The sequence below is a fragment of the Saccopteryx leptura genome, chromosome 3 (assembly GCF_036850995.1).
Source record: "Saccopteryx leptura isolate mSacLep1 chromosome 3, mSacLep1_pri_phased_curated, whole genome shotgun sequence".
NCBI lineage: Eukaryota > Metazoa > Chordata > Mammalia > Chiroptera > Emballonuridae > Saccopteryx > Saccopteryx leptura.
Window position 1 is genome coordinate 253,871,707 of NC_089505.1, and position 13,240 is coordinate 253,884,946.

At 37.7% G+C, this 13,240-nt stretch overlaps 1 protein-coding gene across 1 annotated transcript in view; it reads left to right on the top strand.

Moving 5' to 3' along the window:
- Positions 1 to 2,542: 2,542 nt before the first annotated feature.
- The window catches only part of PELI1 (pellino E3 ubiquitin protein ligase 1), a 66,028-nt gene continuing 55,330 nt past the window's right edge, over positions 2,543 to 13,240 (top strand). The window contains exon 1 of the mRNA XM_066378152.1: positions 2,543 to 2,866. The gene's annotated coding sequence lies outside the window, so the exon portion shown is untranslated. The remainder of the gene's footprint in view (positions 2,867 to 13,240) is intronic.

The window sequence follows — 13,240 nt, forward strand, 5'->3', positions numbered from 1 at the left end:
CCTGACTACCATTTTTAGTTTATGTAGACATATGAATCAATTCTTGAGGCTTTGGAGAAAGTAGTTTTCCCTTCTTTCTAAAAGAGTTTCCAAAAATGACTCTCTGTTTTGTCTCTTCTGGGACCTAATGGCAAAACTTTCAGCCACAGAAATTGTTGGCAGCTGTCATTTGACCATAAAGTTGATACTAAGGAAAGAAAAGCAATGAAACAACAAACAAACATGTCCTAAATGACATCACTGAACTGATGAATCATTCAGCCCTGTAGCCCATCTTTTCACTGGCCTTTCTATCTACACAGGTCAATACTGGTTTATTGGTTAAGTCAGTTAGAAGTGGGGGTTTTTTTGCTACTGGAAACCAAAAGCAGCATAAAGGATAACTTTCCCTCACCCTTCACCCCCAAATACCGGCAATTTTGAGGTTCTATTAATTCTATCCTTCAAATGTCTGATGATACTCAGTTCTGTCTCCTGCTGGTGCCTTAATTCAGGTTTTCATCTTTCTTTAAATGCATTTCTAAGATGCATATCTTACCAAAATTTCATCTACTTAAAATCCTGGCAGGGTTTACCATTGCTTCCAGAAAAGAGCACACATTACTTAGCACACTGTACTAGATTCTTCATGATCTAAGTTGTCTCATTTACCTTTTCTATGTCTCCTTTTTCACTCTCCCAAACTTAATTCTACCACCAGCACTCTTCAATTCTTTGCTGAACTAAAACAGTCTTTGGTCTCATGCCTCTAGCACTTTGCTCTTCTTGCTGCCCTCCACACCCAACTCTATGCTCTCACCCACTTCTCTCTTCCCCCTCCTCCACCAAAATACACAAACACACTACCTCCTACTCAGCCTCAAGTTCAAATGCTCTTTGAAGCATTTCCTAACTTTGCTTGAGTTTGGGTAGCTGTTTATTAAAGCACCTATTATAGTATTTATCACACTGAGTTTGTTTATTTATCTGTCTCCTCCTTTGTACAGTAAACACTTTGAAAAACAAGAAATGTTCTTTTACATTCTTGTATCTCTGTTTCTGGGACCTAGTAAAATGCCTGGATATAGTATTCTCAATAATTTTTTTTTTTTTTACAGAGATAGAGAGAGAGTCAGAGAGAGGGATAGATAGGGACAGACAGGAACGAAGAGAGATGAGAAGCATCAATCAGTTTTTCGTTGTGACACCTTAGTTGCTCATTGATTGCTTTCTCATATGTGCCTTGACCGTGGGGCTACAGCAGATTAGTAACCCCTTGCTTGAGCCAGCGACCTTGGGTCCAAGCTGCTGAGCCTTGCTCAAACCAGATGAGCCAGCGCTCTAGCTGGTGACCTCAGGGTCTCAAACCTGGATCCTCTGCATCCCAGTCCAACACTCTATTCACTGTGCCACCGCCTGGTCAGGCTCAATAAATATTTTTTGAATGAATATGTGGTCTGCAAACAAAGATTTCTGATTTTGAGTCTATTTGAAAACCTTGACTTTCCCCACTTTAATGTGTTTCTGATTTCTAAGCATTATTTTTTTTCTTTCTGGATATGGGGTTCTAGGTAGGCAAAGAAGGAAAATGAGAGCTTGGGACAGGTCGACTTTAGTTGGTCCTCCGGAAATCCAGTAACATGCCCTGCCTTTTACCACCCTTCGCCACCACCTGTGGGTGTAAACTTAGCTGACCAGCCCAACAACATACTCAGACCTTGGTTCAGACTTCTCTTATTGCCAAATGAAAGGTTGCCAATATATATCCAGTAAACAGTTTTTCAACTTTGCACTAATTTTTTTAAATTTACAATTTATGAAATTTATATTTCTTAAAAGTTGTAGACCTTAAAATAATCTGCATTGTTTTACACTGGTCAAGTAAATTACAAAAATTTTAACCCTGAACTTTATCTTTGCTGACTTAGATGTGTCTAAGTGAAAACAATTAACTGTAGGATTCTAATAGTAATGATGTTCCTAATAGTTTTATAACCTAAATGTTAAGTTACTAGAAGCAGCTACATCTATACAAATATTAGATTAAAAAAAAATGAATTTGAAGTATAGTTTTCGCTTGAGGAGAAGGAAATGGGTATGGGTGTTTTGTGGTTCAGGATTTGTGATACAAAATTAAACAGCAGAGAAGACTGAAATATCTGGAGGAAATAAGATTTCACTGGGCACTTGTGAGTGGTGCGGCTAAGAGTTGGGGGTGGAGCGAAGTAAGAAGGACTAGCTAGCTAAGGGCGGGATCTCTAACAGCACAATACAAGAAGGGCCTGTTCAGTCAGCAGCAGAGCCAAACGCTTTCTCTTCCTTAGTGTGTCGGTGACCATAGTAACAGTGGGGACCGAACCTCTTCCCACTCCCTGGCATGCGCAGTGCAGAGGCAGCGGGAAGAGTCCTCAATAATGTATTCCTTTTTCCTTCAGTGGGAGAACTACAACTCCCAAGAGACCACGCGGTGCCACGGCACCGCCTCCTGCTGTGACCCATAACTGTTCCCTCCCTCAGGCCCGCCTCCTACTAGTCTCCTCCCCACTCCCCGAGAGTGTGTCAGTGACCGAGAGGCGGTGTGAGGCGGAGGGACCGTCGGGGGGCGCCGCCGCCGCCTCCACTAGCAGCTCCAGCCGTGCTGCGCGCTCGGATTTGCGTCGAACCTGCCCAGAACACACCACAAAGCGGCCCCGCGCCTCTCCCTCCTCCCCGTCTCCTCAGCGCTCGGCTCCGCTGCCAGCTTCCCCTCGCCCAGCTTGGCCGGCTGGCTAGGAAGGCGGCGGCGAAACGCCGCGCTGTCTGCTCGCGCTCCCCGCGCTCGCACATTTCACCCCCTTGCTCCGGGACTCGGAGCTGTGCTGGGATTCCGGCCACCAGCAATTGTCCGGTGAGTGGCTTCGGCGCGCCGCGGAAGGGGTCGCGGTAGGGCCGGCGACGTGTGCGGGCGAGGTGGACGCGCAACTTCCTTGGTGGCTTCTTTGCGCGGCGGGCCGGCTCTCCCTGCTCGCCTGCGCGCCCCCGCGCCGGAGGCGGTGGGGAGTGGAGTTTGCGGCGCCTGCATCCCGCGCCCTCGCTGGAGGAAGCGCCTTTGTCAGGAGCTGGCCCGGAGCGCCCTCCCCCTCCGCCTGGGCGCGGAGCGCGCGGTGGCCAAGTCTGCGCCCCGCGCCGGCCGCGTGCTGCGGGAGGGGAGCTCCGCGGGGCCTGGGAGGAAAAGAGAAATGAAAGAGGAACAAAGGGGGCGGTGGGCTTTTCTTTTGTTTGTGCGAATCTGGTAACTTCTTTCTCTTTCCTTATATAAGGCAGACTTCCAAGTTAGTCATTCTTTTTATTGTTATGATTATTGTCATCATCTCTGCGTGTCTCGCATTTCCTTTCATCTCAGGAACTCAGAGTATTTTAAAACACTAATTAATTACATCTCTGAGACCCCTACGAAACAAGTTAATATCCCCGTTTTCGTAAGTGGGTAAACTGAGGCCCGGAAGAACACTAATTGATGGATACACTTGAACTTCCACCACGCCTGGTGTCTGAGGACCTTGAAAGCATTTATGAGTTGAAACTCGTCCTCCAGTGCCCCCGTGGAAAAGTTAAACATACTCATTTTACTTATAGGTTAACTGAAGTCTAAAAGAAGTCTGAGTAATTGTTAGGTAGTTAAAACAATAACTCTTCTTACATAGTGTTTGAACCTTAGAACCTCAAAGGACTCTTTAAAAAGGCGCCAAGTGGAGAAAATACAGTAAATCGTAAATTCACCTCACCATCTACTTTTATATTTGTACATGGCAGGTCTCTTGAAGGCAAGAGAGCAATGAGGGGGGACGGGAGGACAGAAATTCTTAAATATAGGTTTAACAATTTTTAATCACTACACACAGGGAGATATGTCTTACTTAGTTTTAACAGCACCAACGACGTTCCCATCCCTAAGTCACTAAACAGAATGTCAACAAATAATCAAATGAGCGCTTTATCCAAAGGTGCTGGTTTTGCTAAGGACTGAAGCTTTAATGTATGAAAATGTCTATTCGTTTGTTTCAAAGGCTGTGTACTAGTTTACAAAATGTTACTTTGCTTTCATAGCAGCTGATCTTTTGTTTCAGAACTTGCTTTGTCTTTTCCTATGTTTAATATGTATTTTACAACTGAGGAGAAACAAGGGTTTTTAAAAAAAATTACTCAGTTTGCACAGTAGTGTGAATTTAAAATTTTGAATTGTGGAAAGATTCAGTTTCTACAGATTTGTTTCAGTTTATGATAGTTTCTTTAATAGAGAAAATGTTTTCTTAGAGTGATCAGATTTACAGCTTAAAAAACGTCCTTATTATACAAATACAACATATGAATTCCTTGTGTTTTTTTTATTCATACCAACAGCCTCTTCTGGAGGAAAATTCCTAACTCTGAGGATAAAGTTTATTTATTTTGGTAGTTGAACCAAACTGGAAGGTACCAAATATTTAAATCAAGCATCTTTTCTACTAATTATTTCTTTAGGTGAATTATGATCAGAACTGTAGTAACAGTGCATACTTTCACTTATCCTGAATTCTCATGAATGTAATATTGTAATACTTAAGTTACCCTCAGATCTTACATTCTGATGGATACATCAGAAAAGGAAAATGAGACATTTGCTATTTCTTCCCAATTCTCTTAAGGGTTCCTTTTCTGTAGTATGTTAAAAGAGATCTTGAGTTTAAAACAACCAGCTGGAAAATAGAACAGTTAGATGTATGGAAAGTTGCATGTAATGAATTGGTTATAATGCCTCATCTAATAAATTTATGACTTCTAAAATGAAAACTCATCTAGGTTTTTATTACTGTTATAGAAGTGCTGTAAATAAGAGCAGTGTTTGTTAACTTGAAAAAAGCGAGCTGGAAATTGTGTCTTACTGGCAGATTTAGGGGTGTGTGAAATCTGTGCTCTCCTTAAAATTGTCATTTAAGTGATCTTACAGTTGGTTATATTGCACTTTTTTTGTAGCATTTACATACCAAATTTACCAGAGGCATTTGTACTTTATGGAAGCTACTAACACAATGCGTTTGCACGATTACTAGAGTCCAAATGCAGAAGTTAGTGTTGACCGGTAAAGGCTGGCATTGAAGGTTTCCTGAGTTCTTTGGGACCTCTGAAAGGAAATGACTGCAAAGTCCAGGGCGGGGAACTGAGTCTCTAATACTGCTGAATGGTACAGTGGCAAGTTTCAAGGAGAAGCCTGAGGATGTTTCTATTTGAATTTGTTTCAGCTTCCTTTCAGGTTGTCAAAATGTCACTTGTACATTAAGAATTCCGTCATTTTTGTGGTTGTCCAGTAACTCATATGATAAGGACTAGAGTAGTCCTACTCTGTGAACATCTGTTTTCAGACAGAAGCTTCTGTAGCTGATAAAGATTTTAAACCAAAAGACTTAGAACTGAAAACTATCTAACAGTCTGAAATACATACATCTTACCATGGCCCATGAATATGAACCTATCCTAGTATTTATTAAATCAGAAAGGCCTATATTGATTATTTTATTACATACATTTTAACTGTATATATTAAAATTTCATAATGACAAATATATGGTGGCACTGAGATGTTTCTAGAAGTGTCTTTGGAAAAATCATGTTATTCCAAAAGTTACATTAACGTCTTTTAATTGAAGAGAATAAAACAAATTTAAGAGCTAGTAGAAAGAAGGAAGAAGTTCAACAGAATGAAGGAAACCTGATGAAGATGTTTTTAAAGAGTACAGTATTAAAAGAGTCCTGGCAACATTATATAAGGGACAAAATTTTAGCTAAACTCTATAAACATTGGATTCCACTCAGCACTTTCTGTTTATAGATTTCCAGCCATCTTTTTCAGATTTTCTCTAAATAGATCATACAGGAAAAGTAACTACAAATCATTCTTTCCAGGGACTTGGGGTTGTCAGAGATTTTTTTTTACACGTGGTAATGGCCATTTATTGTTGTTTTGCTTAAAGTTTGACCTCTGCTAGAGAAAAAATTTCCCTGGCTAATATGTGGGAACCTCAAAACAAGAAATACTGGTCACTGAAAGAATTAGATATAATTTCAAGTTATACTATTAGCCTTTTTATGTTATCTTGAAAGACCACTCCTAATTTTTTCTTCCAAAGGTTAAAAATAATTGCCTAACGTATTACACGTAGTATATCCTGTATAACTTTCATTGCTGCTGAATGAATTTGCAACTAATAAAGGACAAGGTTTCTTGAGTGAATTTTAGGGAATTTCTGATTTTTCCCCCCTTTTAAATAGAAATAAATAATGGAAATATGAACATCTGACTGGAGCCTTTAAATTAGTATAGCTTTCTTCAGAAATAAACTTAGAGGAAAAGAGCTTCATCAGGTAGTTTAAGAGAAATGAATTATTCTAAATGAATCTAAGAAGGCCTGATTATTTTTTTCAGAATACTATACAAAATATTTTAGTTTGTTTTTTCCATAATAAACTTTTTTTTCAGAAAAATAAGGTTCTACATAGTAGTCTTTATATCACTCCTATGATACTTTTATACACCTCAAAATACCATTTACAGAAAAACAAAATGTGTTGCTGGTGCCTATAAATGGGGCAGCCCTGACATCCGTCATTCCGTAGTTAATTTTGACCATTCGTGTTGTTGTTATTTAAGAAGCTTTTAATTCAATACACATGTAATTTACTTCCTTTTCAAAAAATGTATTGCTGATTCTTATTTTATAATGAATCTCTTGGGATGTTAATTCTAAAAATATGTAGTACCCCCAGTTTCCCACCATCTTCTACAGATTCTTTTTCTGTTATTTTTTTTGGCTACAATTTGCTTTTTCCTCTAAACTGTAAAATAAGCTAAGAAATGTTTAAGCATACTTGACAAATATGACAGTAATTTATTATGCTAAACTTTAGCTCAGTTTGAACATACAGGGTATATTGAATCTGTTTTGGAGCAAGAAGCACACTTATTTTTAGAGGGGGTTAAAGCAGAGATAGCTTATAGGTTTCACCTTAGGTACCATATCTGATTGCTTGGCGATAGCTGCCTAGAGTGTTGTATGTTCAGAAAACTGGGAGTCCTAGGTCAGACTCAGCAGGAAGGAGTGCTGTGATTAGTTTTTGCTGTTGAGTGGACAGTGGACTTTTGGCATTAATGTCACATATTCATTTAGTATTTATTAGATGCTGTTTATATGTCAGGCACTGGTCTAGATGCTGATATCACACAAACTAAAATCCCTGTCTTACGGTGCTTACAATCTAATAAGACACAGACTATAAATATAAGTAAAATATTTAATACTTTTAAGGATAAATGACCTAGATTCTTCAATAAATAAACAGCAAGAAATAAGAGAGGGAGAGGGAATTAGAAGATTAAAAGAGACTCAAGAGACGTATCCACCAGATGCACTGTGGACCTCAGTTACTAGATCCTGCTTTGTACGAACTAACTATAAAAAGATGTTTATGAAAAATTGGGGAAATTAGGTCATTGATTAGATATTTGATGAAAAGGAATTGTTCATTTTTTTAAGGTATGATACTGTATTACGGTTTTTAAACAGAGTCCTTACCTTCGAGAGATATAATATGAATTAAACTATGATATTAGGATTATTGCTTTAAAATAATTTGGAGGGAAAAGGAGAATAAGTGAAACAAGATTGGCCCAATTATTGAAAATTGTTGAATGTAGATGATGGATACATGATATTTCTTACATTCTTTCTACTTTTGTGTATGTTTGAAATTTTCCATAATGAACAGTTTTACACACAGACATACATACACAAAAATAAAATAGAGAAGGGGAAGAGGGAATATGTGGGATGCGAGTATGGGATGGGAGGTGGAAGCGGAAAAGACCTCATTGAGAAGGTGATAGATATTGAAGTAAAGACCTGCAGGAAGTAAGGGAATAAGCCTTGCAGATAATTTTGGACTAGACATTCCAGGCAGAGGGAATCACAAGAACAATCAGTGGCCCTGAGGTAGGAGATTGGTTAGAATTCAAGAAACAACTAGAAGACCAGTGTGGCTAGGTGAGAACCTTTAGCTGGAGATTAAGTCAGAAAGATAAAGGGAAGGTAGAGGAGACCAGATTGTGTAGGGCATGGATATCTGTCCTTGCTTTAAAGAAAGAATATTTATTTATACACTTATCTAAAATAAGTCTACTTTAGTCTACCCTGGAAGCTATACACTTATTTTTTTTCTTTTCTTTTTTCTTTTTTAGGTGAAAGGAGGGGAGATAGTGAGGCAGACTCACGTCACGCATGTGCCCTGACCGGGATCCACCCAGCAACCCGATCAGGGCTGATGCTCGAGTACCTAGTTATTTTTAGTGCCTGAGGCTGATGTGTTCCAGTGGAGCTATCCTCAGCACCGAGGTTCACACTGGAACCAATCGAGCCATTGGCTGTGGGGAGGAGAAGAGGGAGAGAAGGGGAAGAGTGTGTATGTGTGTGTGGGGGGGGAGCAAATGGTCGCTTGTCCTGTGTGCCCTGACCAGAAATTGAACCCAGGACATCCATATGCCAGTTGATGCTGTATCCACTGAGGCACCAGCCAGGGCTATACAGTACTCTTATTTTTAAAACCAGATTACTCAAAATATTTTTGGAACTTTTTCTTAATTGTCTTCTAAACCAGTTAAAGTGCCACAAATGAAAATAGTTCATTACTATATATATATTTTTTTCTCTTTGATTTTAAGGAAAAGGGGGGATTAGCCACATTATATCTCATTTTATTTATCAGCTATGACTCAGGATTTTGACAGACAACAGGAAACAACTTCAGGCTTTCTAAAAAAATCAGATGCACTCTGAGAAGGCAATAACTTTTTAAAAATTAGTAAAGGAGTTTAAATAATATTTGGGACAATTGTAGCATCATTTGGAATAAGGATATAATCTCTGAGATTGGCTGATATGGAAGACTCTGCTTATTTATATAGTTAATTAAGTTTTGTCTGATACAGTAAAACACATATACAAGACCATGCACATTTTTTAAAACTTAAGTACTCAAAACAGTCATGCAGGTAAGTTTCATTTGTGTTATGTATTCAAGACTAAAGAGATGGCATTTCTAATGTAATGAAACCGTAACTTTCTTATTGGTGGTCATACACTGGGGAACTGAAAGACTTGCACACCTTTTCCTAAATGAATTCAACTCTCAAATCTTGTATTTATGCTTCAGTTGTCAAGTTAGTAGCTGTTTCAAGAACATGCTGATTTCCCATAAAGATCTGTTTTTAAGTTTTCTAATTGAAATTATAGAAAAGTGATGTCTTATGCTCCAAATGTTTTAAAGCCTCCCCCCAAAAAAAAACTCATCATAAATACAGAAGTTTCACATCTAGTCACAGACAATATACATACAAATAGAGATTACTGGTTGTGAATGGTTTTTATAGGAATTGATTCTAGTAAGAATAAATTTCCTAACCTGAGAAACTAAACTTATTTGAAAGATTTCACTCTACTGATAACATTGAATAAAGAAAACCTTTTTTTCTAGTTAATTATACATAATAGGAGGGCACAGTGTTTTCTTTTGTATTTTTAATCAGTAATAGTAGAATTTAATAGAATAAAGTAGAATTTGTGAACTTTGAATAAATTGCATAATGTGACCACTAAGAATATAGGTATTTAACTGTATAGGGAATACTTTAACAAAACTTTCTACTTTAAACATTTCCCAGAAAGTTGTTAGAAATCTAGTTCTGTAATTCAGTCAGAGATGTTGTTCCTTTGGTGTATATATATGTGTATGTGTATGTGTGTTTATAGATAAATATCCAGACCCATTTTTCATAAACTCCACGTATTATCAGGATTGAGCTGTTATACTGGATTATTTAAAGTGCTTTAAACACTAACCTATTAGAATGGAACACAGAGCCCATGTTAAATCTCTGGGCTTTCCATTAACTCTAGGAAAGTCTTTAACAGGTTATCTTTAATTCATCTGTGAAATAAAAATGGCAGTTTTTCATGAAGGACTTTGAAATTCTATGACAGTGACCATACTGATATGTGGCTCATTTTAGAAATAGCTTTCAGTCTGTAGATTTGGTGGTAGGATTATGAATCTAATTTTCATTTCCATTTTTGTGGCATAAATAACAAGGTAGGGGATGAAGAGAGAGAGGGAAGGGAGGAGCAATGGAAGTAAGGAAAGGAAAAAATTTGTTCTCATAAAATGGTAAACATGACCATGGATAGTTATTGTAACTTGGATCTAAAAGAGTCCATGACCTAATGAGCAAAAATGCAAATATATGAATTAAGTAGAAAATTCTAATGATAATACAGATTCCGTTTCAATAAAAAAAGTTGCTTTGTAAAAGGAGCATTTTAAATTTCATGTCAACTTGAACATTATGACCACTAAAAAGCCTATACTTAATTTTGGAATTAATAATGATGAACAATAATTAAGCATTATTTAAAAATTCAATTTATTACTTAAGCTCTATAGATTTTTACAGCATTAGTTCTCACGGTTATTCTTTTCAGCATTGCAAGATCCACTTGTATTCTACATCCTTGCCTTTCTTCTTTCATCTCTGTCATGTTTTTCTCTTCTCACTCTGCCACTAGCTTTATTTATCTTCCTTTGCTAGCTTAATAGAGCCCGTTGCTTTTCCACAGTATTTTCTACATTTGTCTGCCATTTTGTATACTTATAAATTAAGATTGGAATAAATTAAGGCCCTAAATAAGTCACAGGTAAAGGACACTTTTCCTATTTGTGTCTAACCTGAATAGATTCTTTTTATCCTTTTCTTATCCTTGTTATTATGTGCTCTAGTGAAGAGATGCTTCATCCAATGAGACACTCTTAAGAAAAAACTGAGTGACCTATAGAATGCAATACTTTTTGCACTGAAAAATGTCAGAAACAGTAATAAACATTGATTTTAAATCCTCATGAGTTGACCCTGCATCTATCAAAACTTATACCTAAATTAGCAAAATTTGATAGTGGAATTAACAGCACAGTGGAATTTCAAAGCTGTTTTTAACTTGGTGTATGTTGTTGTCATTTCCAATAATGTCAGCTAAACAGGGTCTTCATCATCACTGTGATATTAGCTTTATTATAAATGGCCTGGGGGAAAAACTATTTTTAACACTCAAGAGGAAAGGACAGAAAAATCAGTAATGTGGTGAAGAAGTTTATAACTTCTCCTTCCTTCCATGGAATGAATTACAAGGTGATTGGCCCTGATTCTCTTGCTAGTTGATAGTTGATAGATACTTATTGTAGCGTTCAGCGTAGTTGGCTGAATCTTTAGAAGGCACAATTAAATTTAATTTTATTTTTTAACCATAAGTGAAAACAGTTGGGAGTGCTTTGTTGGTTCTTCAAACCCTTAGTGCTGTATTCCTTCTCAGCAGATACTGTCCACAGTACTTCAGGCTCCTCACAGTTTGCAACAGATTCAATGGACTGCACGTATTGGAAACGCTAAATGCTGATTTCCTTTCATTTTAAATGACAGTTAACATAATGCCTTTTTCTTCTAAATGGCTACCATACTCTAAATTTACCAAAGGACCAAAACTAATTAAATTACAAAATCCAAATTATAAAACTAGTTAACTTTAAAATTTATGAGCAAATGTGTTAAATGTGTGTCCTTTTAAAACTGGTGGCCTCTAATTAGAAGCCACAGTCCTATAAACAGATATCATGTAATTGAAAGCTTTTTGAATTTACTTACTACTTTACTGTTCACAAAATGGGATGATTCAGTCTCTAAACTAGTCCTATTAGTTCACCAAAGAAGCAATGAATTGTGAAGTGGGCTCTTAAACTGTTGTAATTTTCACAAAATGGGATGATTCAGTCTCTAAACTAGTCCTATTCATCAAAGAAGCAATGAATTGTGAGGTGGACTCTTAAACTGTTCAACATTGAAGAGGTTTGTGACTTCAACAATACCAAACTATTTTTTAATTCATTATTGACACTTATTCAACAAAAAGAAAATCACATTTTGCTAAAGCTTCTTTGTTGTGTCTCTGTTAGAAATAGCATGCCAATTTATTTGTGCATAGTTCAGCTCTTACAGACCAGTGTTTTAAGGCTTTAGCCAGAATTTGCCTCCTGAAGCTGTCTTTAAAATGGCTTCTAAAAAGGATTTGCTAGGTTTCAGAACTGAGTAGGCTGTTAATGATTCAATATGCCCCCTCATTCCCTCCTACTTCTTAAACTGAAAGCTCCTTCATAGCATCTAGGTGCCCTGAGTCATCATGGCTAAACTCTAAAGAAGAATTGTCACATGGAAAAACTCATCATCAAGTAAAATAGTCAGAAAACAATTTGAGTCAGAGATCATTGATCACAAAGATACAACCTGTAGGTAGTGGGCTTTAAATTTTTTAATATACTTACATATAAGTATTATAGGACTTCCCTAATATGTTGATATTTAGAAATATAGAGCCTTTGGGAAATAATTAAGCCATGAAGGCACAGCCCTTATGAATGAAATTAGTGAGTTATTTTATAAAAGACCCCAGGGAGTTTCTTTGATCCTTTTGTCATGTGAGGACACAACAAAAAGATAGCTGTCAGTGAACGGGGAAGCAAGCCCTCACCTGACAGGAGTCTACTTGTGCCTTGGTCTTGGACTTCCCAGTCTTCAGAACTGTGAAAAATAAATCTCTGTCGTTTATAAGCCATCCATTCTATGGTGTTCTAGTATAGAAGCCTGAATGGACTAAGACATGTTATGATGTTAAAAACACAACTGGAGCCTGATGAGGCGGTGGCGCAGTGGATAGAGCGTCGGACTGGGCTGCGGAGGACTCAGGTTCAAGACCTCAAGGACTCCAGCTTGAGTGCGGGCTCATCTGGTTTGAGCAAAAGCTCACCAGCTTAGACCCAAGGTCGCTGGCTTGAGCAAGGGGTTACTCGGTCTGCTGAAGGCCTGCGGTCAAGGCACATATGAGAAAGCAATCAATGTACAACTAAGGTGTCGCAACGAAAAACTGATGATTGATGCTTCTCATCTCTCTCCATTCCCGTCTGTCTGTCCCTATCTGTCCCTCTCTCTGACTCTCTCTCTGTCTCTGTAAAAAACAAACAAACAAAAAACACAACTAGAGAAAATTTATGGGGCCCTCAAAATTCCCAATGGAGTGGAAACAAATCAAAATGGTCAAGGAAAACTTGATTTAAACTTACTTCAGCTCCTAAATGTTTCTATGGCAAAAACCTCAGG